Source organism: Scyliorhinus canicula, chromosome 11, assembly GCF_902713615.1.
Source record: "Scyliorhinus canicula chromosome 11, sScyCan1.1, whole genome shotgun sequence".
Classification (NCBI taxonomy): domain Eukaryota; kingdom Metazoa; phylum Chordata; class Chondrichthyes; order Carcharhiniformes; family Scyliorhinidae; genus Scyliorhinus; species Scyliorhinus canicula.
The window spans coordinates 124,454,437-124,469,178 of NC_052156.1; positions in this window are offsets into that span (position 1 = coordinate 124,454,437).

Consider the following 14,742-nt stretch of genomic DNA (forward strand, 5'->3'; position numbering starts at 1 on the left):
ATCTGCAAACTTAGTTATCATTCCCCGCCGCCCCCACCTCCACCCACATTCTCAGCTATATCGTTTATATATATCACAAACAATAAGGGGCCCAGCATTGAGCCCTGAGGCACGCCACTGGACATCTGCCTCCAGACTCACAGCCTTCTACCACCACCCTCTCACCTACCACAAAGCTAGTTTTGGATCCAGCTTGTCAAGTTACCCAGTCTCCCATGTGGGACCTTGTCAAAGGCTCTTCTGAAATCCATCTAAACTACATCAATTGCACTCCTATCATCTATACACCTGATCACTTCCTTGAAAAATCCAGTCAAATTCGTTAGGAGTGACTTCACTCTGACAAAGTCATGCTGACTATTCCTGATCAAACCTTGCCTCTCCAACTGGAGATTGATTTTCTCCTTCAGAATTTTCTCTAATAGTTTCCCTGCCACTTATGTGAGAGACACTGGTCTGTGATTCCCTGGTTTATCTCTACCACCCTTCTTGAAAAGTAGAACAACATTAACTGTGCTCCAATCCTCTGGCACTTCCTCTGTGGTCAGAGAGGAATTGAAGATTTGGGTCAGAGCTCCGGAAATTTACTCCCTCGTCTCAATGTAACTCATCTGGACCTGGGGATTTGTCCGTTTCTAACCCCGCCAAAACCTTCAAAACCTACTCACTCCCTGGGCTGGATTCTCTGCCGGCGGGATGCTCCATTTTGCCGACAGCCCGGGGATTTCCCAATGGCGTGAGGCAACCCCACAATCGGAAACCCCATTGACCAGCCGGTGAAACGGAGCATCCCGCTGGCGGGGTGAAACAGAAATGTGGCACGCCGGGGCGAAGAATCCAGGTGCCTATGTCAAACTGTCCAAGAATCTCAGTCCCTCTCCCTGAATTCTGCAGCTATTTCCTCCTCCTCCTGAGTAAAGATAGACGTGAAGTACTCCTTTAACACCCTACCATTGTCCTATGGCTCAACACATAGATTGCCCCCTTGGTCCCTAATAGGCCCTACTCTTTCCTAATTTTCCTCTTCCGCTTAATACACTTATAGAATATCTTGGGATTCTACCTAATCCCTGCCAGTGCTTTCTCATGCCTCCTCTTTGCTTCTCCTAGTTGCTTTTTTAATTTCTCCCCTGCACTTCCTATATTCGACTAAGGTCTCTGCTGATTTGCTCCCTTTGTACCTGCGAAAAGCCTCTCTTTTCTTTCTTATCCAGAGCTATTGGGCTGGATTCTCCACCCCACCGCACCATATTTCTGCCCCGACTCGCCAGCGGGATTTTCCGTTATGCCGGCCAGTCAATGGGGTTTCCCATTGTGGGGCAGCCAAATGCTGTCGGGAACCCCTCGGGTGCTGGCAAAACAGGGAATCACGCCGGCGGAGAATCCGGCCCATACTGTTTGTCCTGAAGTTTGAAGGTTCATTAACAAACTGCTATGGGGATCTTATTGATGTTTATGGGGCCTATCAAACTACAGTATTATGTTACTGGAACTTCCTCTTTTATGAATATATTCGCAAAAAGTTCACAAATCTATACCTCTGTCTGTATGTTTTGCACAAAAAGCATGTTCATATATAGGAGCTGGCCTCATTGATATTTACATTAAAATGCTATCAACTTCCACAACGTTTAGTCACAAAGGTTATATGTAGACATATTAGAGCTGATTAAAGCACAAGGCATTAAAAAATCAAAAGTTATTGAACTCAATGCTAAGTCCAGATGACTGAAACGTGCCTAAATGGAAGATGAGGTATTGTTCCTCCAGTTTGCGTTGGGCTTCACTGGAACACCCCGAAATGTTAACTCTCTTTCTCACTCCCAGATGCTGCCAGGCCTGCTGCGTTTATCCCAGCATTTTCTGTTTTTATTTCAGATTTTCAGTATCCACCGTATTTTGCTTTTATTTTTTTTATATTGGCTTTTTATTGATCTTTTTATTTTTTGAAATCTGTCAGGAGGACTGTTCAGAACTCAGTTCACAGAGTAATACATCTGGTTTAGCACAGTGGCCTAAATGGCTGGCTTGTAAAGCAGACCAAGGCCAGCAGCGAGGGTTCAATTCCCGTACCAGCCTCCCTGAACAGGTGCCGGAATGTGGCGCCTAGGGGATTTTCACAGTAACTTCATTTGAAGCCTACTTGTGGCAATAAGCGATTTTCATTTCATTTAATTTCATTCACATCTCAGAGAGAGGCCATTCAGCCCACCATATCTGCGTGTCTCTTTGATGGAGCTACAGTATCCAATTAGTTTCATTTCCTTTCCTCATAGTCGTTCAAACCTTTCATTGGCTACGTGATTAAATACTGGTTCGCAGAATACTATACTGCCAATTTTTAAAGATCACAATTATTTCCATCATTTAAAAAATTTTTTATTTTCTTCCATTGATCTGTTTTTCCCTCACCATTATTCCCCTTCCCCCACTCCACTTGGGCTACCTGTTCCTAGTTGCCCTTTAACACACTGCTCATCTTTGTTCTGCCACTCATAGAATTTACAGTGCAGAAGGAGACCATTCGGCCCATTGAGTCTGTACTGGCCCTTGGAAAGAGTCCCCTACCTAAGTCCATACCTCTACCTAAGCCCACACCTCCACTCTATCCCCGTAACCCAGTAACCGCACCTATCCTTTTTGGACACTAAGGGCAATTTAGCATAGCCAATCCACCTAACCTGCACATCTTTGGACTCTGGTAGGAAACCGGAGCACCCGGAGGAAATCCATGTAGTCATGGGGAGAACGTGCAGACCGCGCACAGACAGTGACCCAAGCCAGGAATCGAACCTGGGATCCTGGAGCTGTGAAACAACAGTGCTAACCACGGAACTACCGTGCCCCCCCCCCCCCCACATTTTAATCTCCTTATGTGCCACTATCAATATCTTTCTTAGCCTTAATCACCTCCATTTACATTCCTTTTGTCTTCTGTCCTTGACATCTTTGTCAATCTCCACCTATCGCTGCTCCATCCCCTCACGACAGTATAAATCTGACCCCATTTCCAGTTCTCCCCAGCTTTGACAGAGTCCTCCAGACTCGAAACGTTAGCTCCCTTCTCTCTCCACAAATGCTGTCAGGCCTGCTGAGATTGTCCAGTATTTTCTGTTTCTGTTTAAAGATCACAACATTGGTCAGGAAAAAGTGGGCTGCTGGAAAATGCTTGTAGTTCAGTCGCGTTTTTAATTTTAAAAGTGTTCTTTATGTCAAATTGAAAAGATGCTGTCCCTCTAACTTTATATAATTCCATTTTCAATGTATCTTTTAATCTGCAGAGGTCTTCCTTAAAAGTGGAACTGTGGTTTCTTCAGTAAATTGAGGCAGACAAAATCTTTACCTGTGCTCCCACTGATGTGTGACGAGAATGGCCTTGCTGTACAGCCAATATATGCCTGCAAAAGTGCCAGATTTGCAGCTGCTGCTGATTTTAGATTTGAAGTTTTTATGCAAAGTGTGCCTGTACAAACAATGCCCAATGGGACATTTTAGTGGGACTACTTTCAAACACGGTGCTATGTGATGAGGATTCACACCCCGTCATCAGTTTGAGGATGCAAAGCAACCTGGTAACACAACTGTGAGCTGGCAGATAACCCCATGATTGAAGAAGCATTTGTTAAGACTTCTCAAATGGTTAAAAACAAATTGAAAATAATCCTTTAACTAGCTTGTTTCAAACCTTGTTGCCTATACCCATACATTTGCATAAATTACATTATCATTGCATACAATTACCATAGTCTTCCTCCGTGACGCACAGCAATGCAAACTTGTTTTTATTTAAAACTGCAAAAGGAGCAGAATTACCTATTTACAGAACAATACATGGCCTCATTGCTTAATGTTCAGGGCTCACCAAGAGATGTTTTATTATCATTTCTATTAGATAAAGCTTGTCTCTGAGTGATATCTTAAAATGCTTTGCCATATTTTCACCAACTTTCATTAATTCCTTCCTTACACCCTGCAGGAGATTATTTCACAAATGGGCATGGAGGGAATGAGTTTTCTAATAGCTCGTGCTTTAATCAGCTCTAATATGCCTGCATATAACCTTTGTGATTAAACATTGTGGAAGTTCATTGCATTTTAATGAGTGCTCGGAAGTGTGTTACCTCAACAGAAACCGGGTTCCTCTTGTCTAAAAAATACCCTATAACTTTTATGTAGTTTACAGCCATTATCAGTACTTGTTGAGTTGATTGAAAACAGATTAATGTGGTATGTGTAGTTTAAATAATCCCATTCTCCTTTCCAATTCATTATTGCTACTTCGGGGTGGGCATTTGTGTAGACGCGAGTCGAGTGCTCATTCGCAGGGTCGGTGCAGGCTTGATGGGCCGAATGGCCTTCTTCTGCACTGCTGGGATTCTACGATTCATTGCAGCAGTGTACGAGTTATATTTTGCTCTCATGCACGCAGGAATCTCGGTTGACTTTCTGTGACAGCCTAGTGGGCAAAGATTCAGCATGAAGCCCCACTGAACAAAATTCCCATTTTGGATTGCAGATCTGTGCCAAGCCAACTGCTCACAGCACTTGGAGTGCTGTAATTAGCTTTAGCACCTCTGGGCTAGAGGAAGTCCAGGATCTGGTGTTGTCTATTGGAAACTGGGATGTTGCACAAAACTCAACCGCCCAAATTCCTTGAACATGTTTCTGCCCTCAGATCTACATCGACGATGTCCGCAATTCTGTATTGAATCCAATCCGGTTTCTTGCCTTGGCCGCAGCACTAAAATGGCCGTGAACAAATGACATCTTATGTTCTATGATAAATTATTTTTAATTATTTTAAGCCGCACCATCTTCAATACCTCTCCACTGTTGTCCCCCGCTGGGTGGAACAGTACTTGCCAGTTCTATTCTTATTCATCCAGTCACTGAGCGAGAATCCACCTGCAATGGCCTCTCCTCTCACACACGGCTTGTGGAGTCCGAAAGGTTTGCTCTCATAAACATTATCCAATCAATTATTTATTTTTTATAAATGAGAGTATAAACAGGATGGATAATGTATGCTTTCCTGTGCATCAGATCAGTGTTCCTTTCCCTGTGGTATTTTAAAAAATATATCTGCAATTTCATGCATGCGAGGGCTTTGTAACCATTTTGTTTTAAATGGTGACATTATGAACTATGAAATGGTACAGCAAGGCCAATGGTATCATGTTGCCCTTTCCAGTTTTGAAAATGTTGTTTTCACTTCCTTGATTTAACTAATTTCAGTTTTGCTAAGACATGTTAGAATGAGTGTGGCCATTTGTTCTTTAATTCTGGGTACAAATTGCACTTGCTACAAACTAATAATCACCTGTGTACAGGACAGATGAAATTCTAAAATGATAATTGCTTAGAATTTCCGTTTATTCTAATGTGTTTAAGTCAGAACAAGTTAATCATTACTTTTCTATTATAACTGTAACATACATCACATTTTCATATGTAACTAATCTAACCATCTCCCCATGACATTCAATGGTTTTACCGTCACTGCATCCACCATCCTGGGAGTTCCCATTGACCACAGACTGGACTGGACGAGTCATATAAATGCTGTGACAATAAGTGCAGGTCAGTGACTAGGAATTCTGTGAAGAATAACTCACCTCCTGACTCCCCAAAGCCTGCCCACCATCTACGGAGCATAAGTCAGGAATGTGATGGAATGCTCTCCATTTGTCTGGATGAGTGCAGCTCCAGCATATACTCAAGAAGCTCGACATCACCCAGGACAAAGCCTACTTGATTGGAACCCCATCCACCACCTTAAACATTTATCCAACACCAATGCACAGTAGCAACAGTGTGTACGATCCACACGATACACTGCAGTAACCCACTAAGGCTCCTACAATAGCACTTTCCAAACCTGCTATTATTATCACCTGATGGTGTTCCACTCCAAGCCATAGAACCCTGACTTTGGACTGTATCACTGTTCCTTGACTGTTACTAGGTCAAAATCCTGGAAATCCCTTCGGAACAGCACTGCAGGTGTACGTACAGCACATGGACTGTAGTGTTTCCAGAAGGCAACTCACTACCAACTTTGCAAGGGCAATTATGAATGGGCAATAAATCCTGGGTTGAGCCAGTGATGCCCACATCCTGTGAACTGATACATTTTTAAAAAGAACAATTCTAATTGTGCATCCTCTCTGAGATTGCCAGTATCTTCAGTGATTACTCGCTAAGAAACTCCGTGTCACTGGTCATGGATTCTGTGGGTCCTTGCGGGCCTGATGATTCCGATCCCAGAGAAGCATCTCCGACCACACATTTGGCAGGTGTCACCGGGAGGTGGGATTGGTCCTTGGAATGCACCTGCTGATCGTTAGTGTTTGCTATGCCCAACATCATTCATGATGCACCGCGGTAAAAGTCCTTGGTTAGACCTGATACCAGGTGTGTGTGTATTTGCATAACTTAATACTTTTTCAACGACAATGACAAAAATACAACCAATGAAGAACAATTAATTCAGGTTTTCAACGAATATTACATTAATCAATTCTATCCAGTTGAATGCAATTTCTTGGACCATGTATGACACTGTGCCTGCAGGTTTGTGTCAAATTTAGAGTCAAAAGAAATACTTTTTTTTACAAGTATACTGAGCTAAAGTTGTTTGTTACAGATCAAGAATGGGCAATGTATATGTTGGGCTGAAAATAGAATGAATTATATATCTAATAACAAACTAAAAAAAGTTAAACAGAATATAATTGTGCATGAGCCACATGAATCCAAGAGGCACATGTGCCATAAAGACAGATAAAGTCAATATAAAAATTATAAAATGGAAACCAAGTACTGAAAATTGAACAGGACACATTCTAAGTGCTGTAGCGAGTGAGGTGTCCCGTGATCTCCTTGACGGGCACGCCTGCGAGCTCCTCACCGGTATCGGACGGCAGTTAGTGCAGGAAATGGTCCCCCACGAGCTCCTCGGTGGAAATGCCGATCTCGGGTAATGAGCGGGAGCCGTACAGAAATGTACCCCCTGAACACATTCCGAAATGTAGGCAGCCATGCCACCACAGAGAACAGCACCATGCTTCCGGGATACCGACCTGACCGGGATGCTGGATGCCATGGATGCGAGACGGGACATCCTGTTTCCCCAAAGGCAGAAAGTCAGTCTCACACCCCATCCCTGTGCAACACTGTGCCTGTCCCCCAGCACATCCTGGCAGCCAACAGCACTGCCCTTCCATGCCCAGCAGCGGTGCCCTCACATGCCACTGAGCTCCCCCCTCTCCCCCCGGTGCACCAAGCACATGGCTCACAATGTCCTTTCTCTGTCCCCGCAGAAGATGCTGGCCCATAATGGGCAGGAGAGGACCCAGATGGCCGGCGAAGTGCCGGACATCAGGGTCCTCACTCCCCACGAGGAACGGGCCCTGGAATTTGCGGGCTGACCAAGAATAGAGCAGTCACCAACAACGAAGTTGGCCTGCGCCGCGGAAGAGATGAGACCTGACTGCGACTACCTCCCACCCCGATGACATGTCTCAGGTGAGTTAAGCACGTCCAACAGAATGACCCTTCCCTCTCACTGACCGCATGTCTTTCCTCCTGCAGTATCTCTATCTGTTGGGGCTGGGCCATCCGCAATGTTCCGGATCGCTTTGTGTCATTGTGAGTTAGAAATGTCAAGTTGTAACTCTTTTAGTTTTGGCGCTTTTGAAAGCTGTGGCATCTACTTATCGTTTCTAAGGTGCAGCTCTGTTTAATGAGGCCTGACCCTTTCAGGGCACAGACATTAATTGTTAGGGCCAAAGATCAGCCATGGTTAACTGAGCTGCCAAACGTCTTCAACAGACTCAACAGTCTACTCCAGTTCCAAAGTCCTGAAGGTATGTTGTTGCTGCTGAGAGAGGTTCATGTACATTACAACTCAAAGTCAGAAAAAAAAACTTGAAATAATAAGTGCATTTTCAAAAATATACTTTTGACACTTGGAAGTGTAATGGACTCAATGCTGTGCGGCATGGCAATGGAAACTAAGGAATTAATTTATTTGGACCTACATGTTATCTCGATTTACCTATTGTCTATGTTATTCTAGAAGAAGGAAGGCAGAGGATAATGACCTCATTCTTTACCCACATTTTCAATCACACTCAATCAGTTTGAGAACTCCATTTTCACGAGAGCTCAGATTTCAATTTAGAAGAAAGATGTTGGAGAAGGACAGGGTTTTATATTCAAAATTAAATGACCTGTACGTTGGGATCCAAGAACAATGGGAATTATTTGGGGAGGCGGTGGCGTAGTGGTAGTGCCATTGCACTAGTAATCCAGAGGCTCAGACTAATGCTCTGAGGTCCTGGGTTCGAATCCCATCGTGGCAGATGCTGAAATCTGAATTCAATAAAAAAAATCTGGGGAATTAAAAGCCTGAAACCATTGCCGATTGTCGTATAAACACATCTGGTTCACTCATGTTCTTTAGGGAAGGAAAGCTTCTGTCCTTACCTGGTCTGGCCTACATGTGCTTCCAGTCCCACACATCAATGTGGTTGACTCCTAACTGCCCCCTACTGTCATGGTCTAGTAAACCACTCAGCTCAAGGGCAATTAGGGCTGGGCAACAAATGCTGGCCCAGCCTGCAACGCCCACATCCCAAAAACGAATTTTAAAAAAAAATTGTAACTCAACATGTTAATAAGTAGAATTAAATGTGGTAGCTGTATCTCCTATATGAATTGCCACTGAATTGTAAATTTAAAGAAACAATATCTAATCTGTTGATTCTGGCTAGTTTATAAACAGCTGAAAATGAAATGTACATCAAAGTCTCTTATGCAAATTACACCACAAACCAAGACGTGAATTGTTTGATATTCTAATTAGAACTGCAAATGTGACTATAATGGGAATAAAAGCGTTTGTTATCCCCGCCCAAATAAAGAGATCCAGATACAGTCATTACTCCAGCACAGTAATCAGTGTTTTAATTCATTTACTTTATGTTTAATTTAAAAATGCATTTGTTCCTGCCAGAAAAGTATTTTTGAAATATAAACTCTCCTTATTATATGGAACAATTGCACCATTCTCAATAAATGAAGAGTGTGGACTATTTAACAATATGAATTTTGTTAAAGCTCTTTGATTCCCAGCTTTCATTTTTTTATTTTTTGAAAATATTTTTATTCGTTTTTTTAACATTTTATACATAAAACAAAACAATGCAAAACAAAAACAATGGAACTGTTCCCACTCGACCAACTACCACCCCAATAACTCAAACAATACCCCCTTCCCCCAAGCAGTTGACGGTGACCAACACTTAAATGTACAGAATAAATAGACCCAATCTCTTGTGTGGAACCCCGCAGTCGAGCCCCCCCCCCCGCCCTCCCCCCCCCCCCACCCCCCCAAGGTCACGGTAAACATATCTTTCTCCAAATACAGGAACGCCATTAGGTTCCCAAGCAATACTGAGGCACTGAGAGGCTGACCTCCACCCCAATTGCCTGCGAGCAATCAGCGAGGCGAAGGCTAAAACTGCCCCCACTCCCATCTGCAGCTCCAGCAAGTCTGACACCCCAAATATGGCCCCCAGTGGACTGGCTCCAAATCTAAGTGCAAGGCTGTCGAAATGATGCTGAAAAACGGGCCCCAAATTATCCCCAATTTCAGGCAGGACCAGAACATATGTACATCGTTAGCCGGACCTCTCCCATACCGCTCACAAGTGTCTTCCACCTGCTCAAACAACCAGCTCATCCTCAATCTCATCAGATGTGCCCTGTGCACCACCTTTAACTGTATCAACCCCAGCCTTGCCCACGAGATTGAGGCATTCACCCTCCGCAATACCTCACACCGCAACCCGTCCTCCAATGCCAACCCCAGTCCTCCTCCCACTTGGCCTTAACCCCCTCCAGTGATATTCTACTCCAAAATCTTCCCATAAATCATTGAGATGACCCATCCCTCCAACTTCATTACTGACAACACTCCCTCCAACAACAAAGAGGGAGGTGTCACAAAAAACGTTGGAAAAACATTTCTTGCAAAATCCCACACCTGCATATACCTAAAGGACTGCCCTCACGGAATCCCAAATGTCTCCATCAAATCCTCCATAGTCGCAGATTGCCCTTCCAAAAATAAGTCCTTAATTTCCATCACCCTCCGCTCCTCCTATCCCCGAAACCTAGCATCCAACCTCAACGGCTCAAACATAAGATTCTCTCAAACTGGCATCAGCTTTGAACCCGTCTCCAACTTAAAATGCTGCCAAAATTGCCTCCATATCTTCAAGGTGGCTACCACCACCGGACTATCTGAGATAACTCCCTGTGGAAAACGGGAGTGGTGCCATTGCCAGCGCTCGCATCCCCGGCCCCCTACAAGAGCCGGCCTCCATCCTCACCCACAATGCCTCCGGCTCCCTACCCCAGCCCCGCACGTTCTAGGCGTTCGCCGCTAAATAGTAATACACCAGATTGGGAAAAGCCATACCCCCTATTGTCGTCCTCTATGAAGCATCATCTTCCGAATCCTCACCACCTTCCCCGCCCATACGACAAAATCAACCCCCATAAAAACCGCCTTCGGCAAAAAGATCAGTAAGCACTGGAATAAAAATAAAATCTGCTACAAGATATTCATCCTTACCACCTGCACCCGGCCTGCCAATGATAGGGGAGGCTGTCTCACCTCAACAAGGCTGGCTTGACACTATCCACCAGGCTCGGAAAATTCAATTTACAGAGCCGGGCCCAATCCCGAGCCACCTGCACCCTCCTGAAGTGAGTGGTCGCCCCATGAAATGACAAACCCCCCCCCCCCAGCCAGCTCCCGCCCCTGGAGAGAAAACCAAAGAGCACTCGCTCTTCTCCAAATTCTATTTGTATCCTGAAAAAGCCCCAACTGATCTGAGCAGCCCATTAGACCCCCCACCATGGGACCCAAGTTCGAAAGATACAACAAAATGTCTTCACCGTACAGGAACACCTTATGCTCCACTCGTCCCACCTCACTATCTCCCTCCACTTATCCGAGCTCCTCAGTGCAATGGCCAAGGGCTCTACCGCTGGCGCAAACAAAAGGAGGGACATAGATCATAGAATTTACAGTGCAGAAGGAGGCCATTCGGCCCATAAAGTCTGCACCGACTCTTGGAAAAAGCACCCTACCCAAGGTCAACACCTCCACCCTATCCCAATAACCCAGTAACCCCACCCAACACTAAGGGCAATTTTGGACACTAAGGGCAATTTAGCATGGCCAATCCACCTAACCTGCACATCTTTGGACTGTGGGAGGAAAACGGAGCATCCAGAGGAAACCCACGCATACACGGGGAGGATGTGCAGACTCCGCACAGACAGTGACCCAAGCCGGAATCGAACCTAGGACCCTGGAGCTGTGAAGCCATTGTGCTATCCACAATGCTACCATGGGACACCCCTGTCTCGTTCTCCTTTGCAGCAGAAAATATCCCGAGTTCAACTCATTTGTACGAATACTTGCCTTCAGTCCTTTATATAACAATTTGACCCATGCCACATACTTAAGCCCAATTCAAAACCATTCCAACACTGCAAACGAATAACTCCCCTCTACTCGATCAAATATCTTCTCCACATTCAGTGCCACCACCACCTCCAGCCCCGCCCTACACACCTTTCGATGGGGAGAGCACCACGTTTAGCAACTACCGCACATTTAAGGACAGCTGCCTACCCTTTACAAACCCGGTCTGATCCTCCCCAACCACCTGCGGAAGGCACTTCTCCAGTCTAAGTGCCAACACTCTGGAAAGACTCTTTTTAAAAGAAATTTAGAGTACCCAATTAATTTTTTTTCCAATTAAGGGACAATTTAGCACGGCCAATCCACCTAACTTGCACATCTTTGGGTTGTGGGGGCGAAAACACGCAAACATGGGGAGAATGTGTAAACTCCACACGAACCTGGGTCCTCAGCACCGCAATCCCAGTGCTAATCACTGTGCCGCCCTTTGGCAAGAATCCTGGCATCCACACTTAATAATAATAACCTCTACTATAGTCACAAGTAGGCTTACATTAGCACTGCAATGAAGTTACTGTGAAAATTTAACAGAGACATTGGCCGACAAGGCCCACACTCTACCGGGTCCTTATTCCTTTTTACCAACAGCGAAATAGATGCCTGACCCATTGTCTCTGGGAGGAACCCCTGAGCCACCGCATCCTCTAACATCTCCAATAATAGCGGCACCAGCCTATCCAAAATTGTTTCATAGAATTCCACTGGGAACTCATCCGGCTCCGATGCTTTACCCTTTTGAATCTTCCCTATTGCCATACAAACCCCCTCACTACCCAGCTTTTATTTAACAAAATCTTGTTACAGGCAGTCCTCTGAATTACGGTACTATTTGTTCCTGAAAAATGTATCTTAAGTTGAAACATTGTAAGTTGGAATCGATGTCCCCATTAGAACAATTTTATAAATGAGAAATTGGCTCCTGAATTACGGTCTGATATGCTGGCAGGATTCTCTGAGACCGCGCCGGGTCGGAGAATCGCCGGGGGGGGGGGGGGGGGGGGGGGGGGGTGTGAATCCCGCCACGTCGCTCCGACTCCGGCGGTCACCATGGCGTCGGTCAGGGGCCGTTGAAAGCGCCCCCCCGCGGTGATTCTCCACTCTCGACGAGCCGAGTGCCCATCGAGTTCTCCCGATGTGGTTTACATATAGTCCTATCCGACGGAACCTCAATGTTCTGGCTGAAGGGCCGTCCTGGTAGGGGGGGCGAGGGAAGCCGACTCCGGCGGGGTGGGGGCCTCCACGGTGGCCAGGCCCCATATTGGGGGGGGGGGGGCAACCGATTGGCTGGCCCGCTAATTCCAGGGCGGGCCTATGTTCCTCTGCATCGGGCCCCTGTAGAGCTCAGCCATGTTGCCCGGGGTCCGGCGCGGAGACGGTTGTGGTGCATATGCGTGGACCCGCGCCGGCCGGCTTTCAGCGCCGGAACAGCGCACAGCACTCCAGCGCCGTTCTAGCCCCTAAGGAAGGGGAGAATGACTGGGCCTGGAGGCCCATTGACCCCGGCGTCGCTCACGCCGGTTTTGACTCCGGCGTCAACACTTGGCCGGGATTTCAGAGAATCCCGGCCCCTATTTCGGACAAAATAACAAAATTTTGTACCCAATCAATTATTTCAAAAAACGTTAAATAGCAATAAATTAATATTATAAAATATACATTTTCGGAGAAATTTTGGAAATATAAAGATTCACCAAATAAAAACATGTTAGGCAGGCAATTGAGTGCCTTGAGCCAGGGAGAGGGCAGCGCAGAACGCTGTCTCACATGGATGATGTTTGAATGGTGGTAAAGTCAAAACCAACGTTCTAAATTCGAAACAGGGCGTCAATTCAAAAATGTTGTAAGTGCTGTTCATGATAACTCGAACATCATAAAGGCGAGGACTGCCTGTACTTAATTCTCTGCCTTAATGAATTACAATTTTCAAAGTTTAGTTTTGAATCCAACCACATAGTGGGCTGGAATCTCTGCTTGGAAGAAGATCCAGTGCCGATTCAGATGCCAAGCTGATCCCTTGCTGGCGGCAATATTTAGGTTTGCCCTCCGCGCTAGCAGATCCATGCAAAACCTGTCATTTGCATGGATTTTATTATCATTAATCAGCTTGGACACTTAATGTTCCACCCCTCCCTGATGATGCTCCCGCTTAGGCAGAGGTCTTAAGGACGCAAATTAGTGCGTGTTTACAAGTGGGGTCGGAACGCCATGGCTGTGGAGGGGGAGCGGGAAGCTAAACAAACTATCAAAAAGCCTAAAAATTATCCGGCATTCTGGGGGATGGCTGTCTGGGTCATAGACAATAACGGGGAGACCACCATTGCTGCAGTACATTTTAAACGCACTCTTTTGATTCTATTTATGGAGTACTGGCTGCTCACACTGCTGAGTGCTGCCTGAGTCCTTTCAATGTTCAGAGAGCCTCTGGTCATCTGGGAATCCACCCAGGCCCGCCCCTCTGGACACCCTCTTACCCCAGCTGTTTCATCAAGGGTATGGGCATGGCCAAGCTCAATCTGGAGACCGCGAGGTGTTGGCACTCCCTCAGAAGCACTGCTCCATTGCAGAGGAAGCAGGGGATCAGCAGAGCTCACCCCCCTGCATCGTGGCCTTTGAAACCCTCCCTGGTTCTGTGCCCCTCTCAGGGCACAGACCTCACCAGTGATCCCCCACCCCTCAGGATCACCAGCTGTCTCCTCCTAGTGAGGCTGGCAGTGCTGACTACTACCTCCCAGGAGCTATTCAGGCGGGCGGGCATGTGTTTCCCCATCTTGGGGAAGGGGACATTCCTCCGCTCCTCACTGGCAGTGAGCTGTGGGTCCACCTCGGGCTCCCAAACTTAGGAGGCAGGTCTCCTGTGAACCATCTTCATGGCTGCAGTTAGTTTGCGAGTGGAGCGCTTAAAGAGAGCTCCCACTGGACTTCCGGTTGCGGCTATGACCAGCTAAGTCGCACGTTTGGCTGCTCCTGCTACAAAGGTGTTTTCGGGCCGATTGGAGGGCCCCAACGGCGCTGTAAGGACAAATCCCGGTGGGGGAAGGATCCCTGAAGAGAACCAGACCAACTTTATGGTCGGTACCCGGAGTGGGGTGGTAAAGAGAGCAACAGCAGCTCCCAAAAAAAAGCGGGGGAAGAAGACCAAAATGGCGGCCGGTGGTGCACCCGAGGAATGGAGGAAA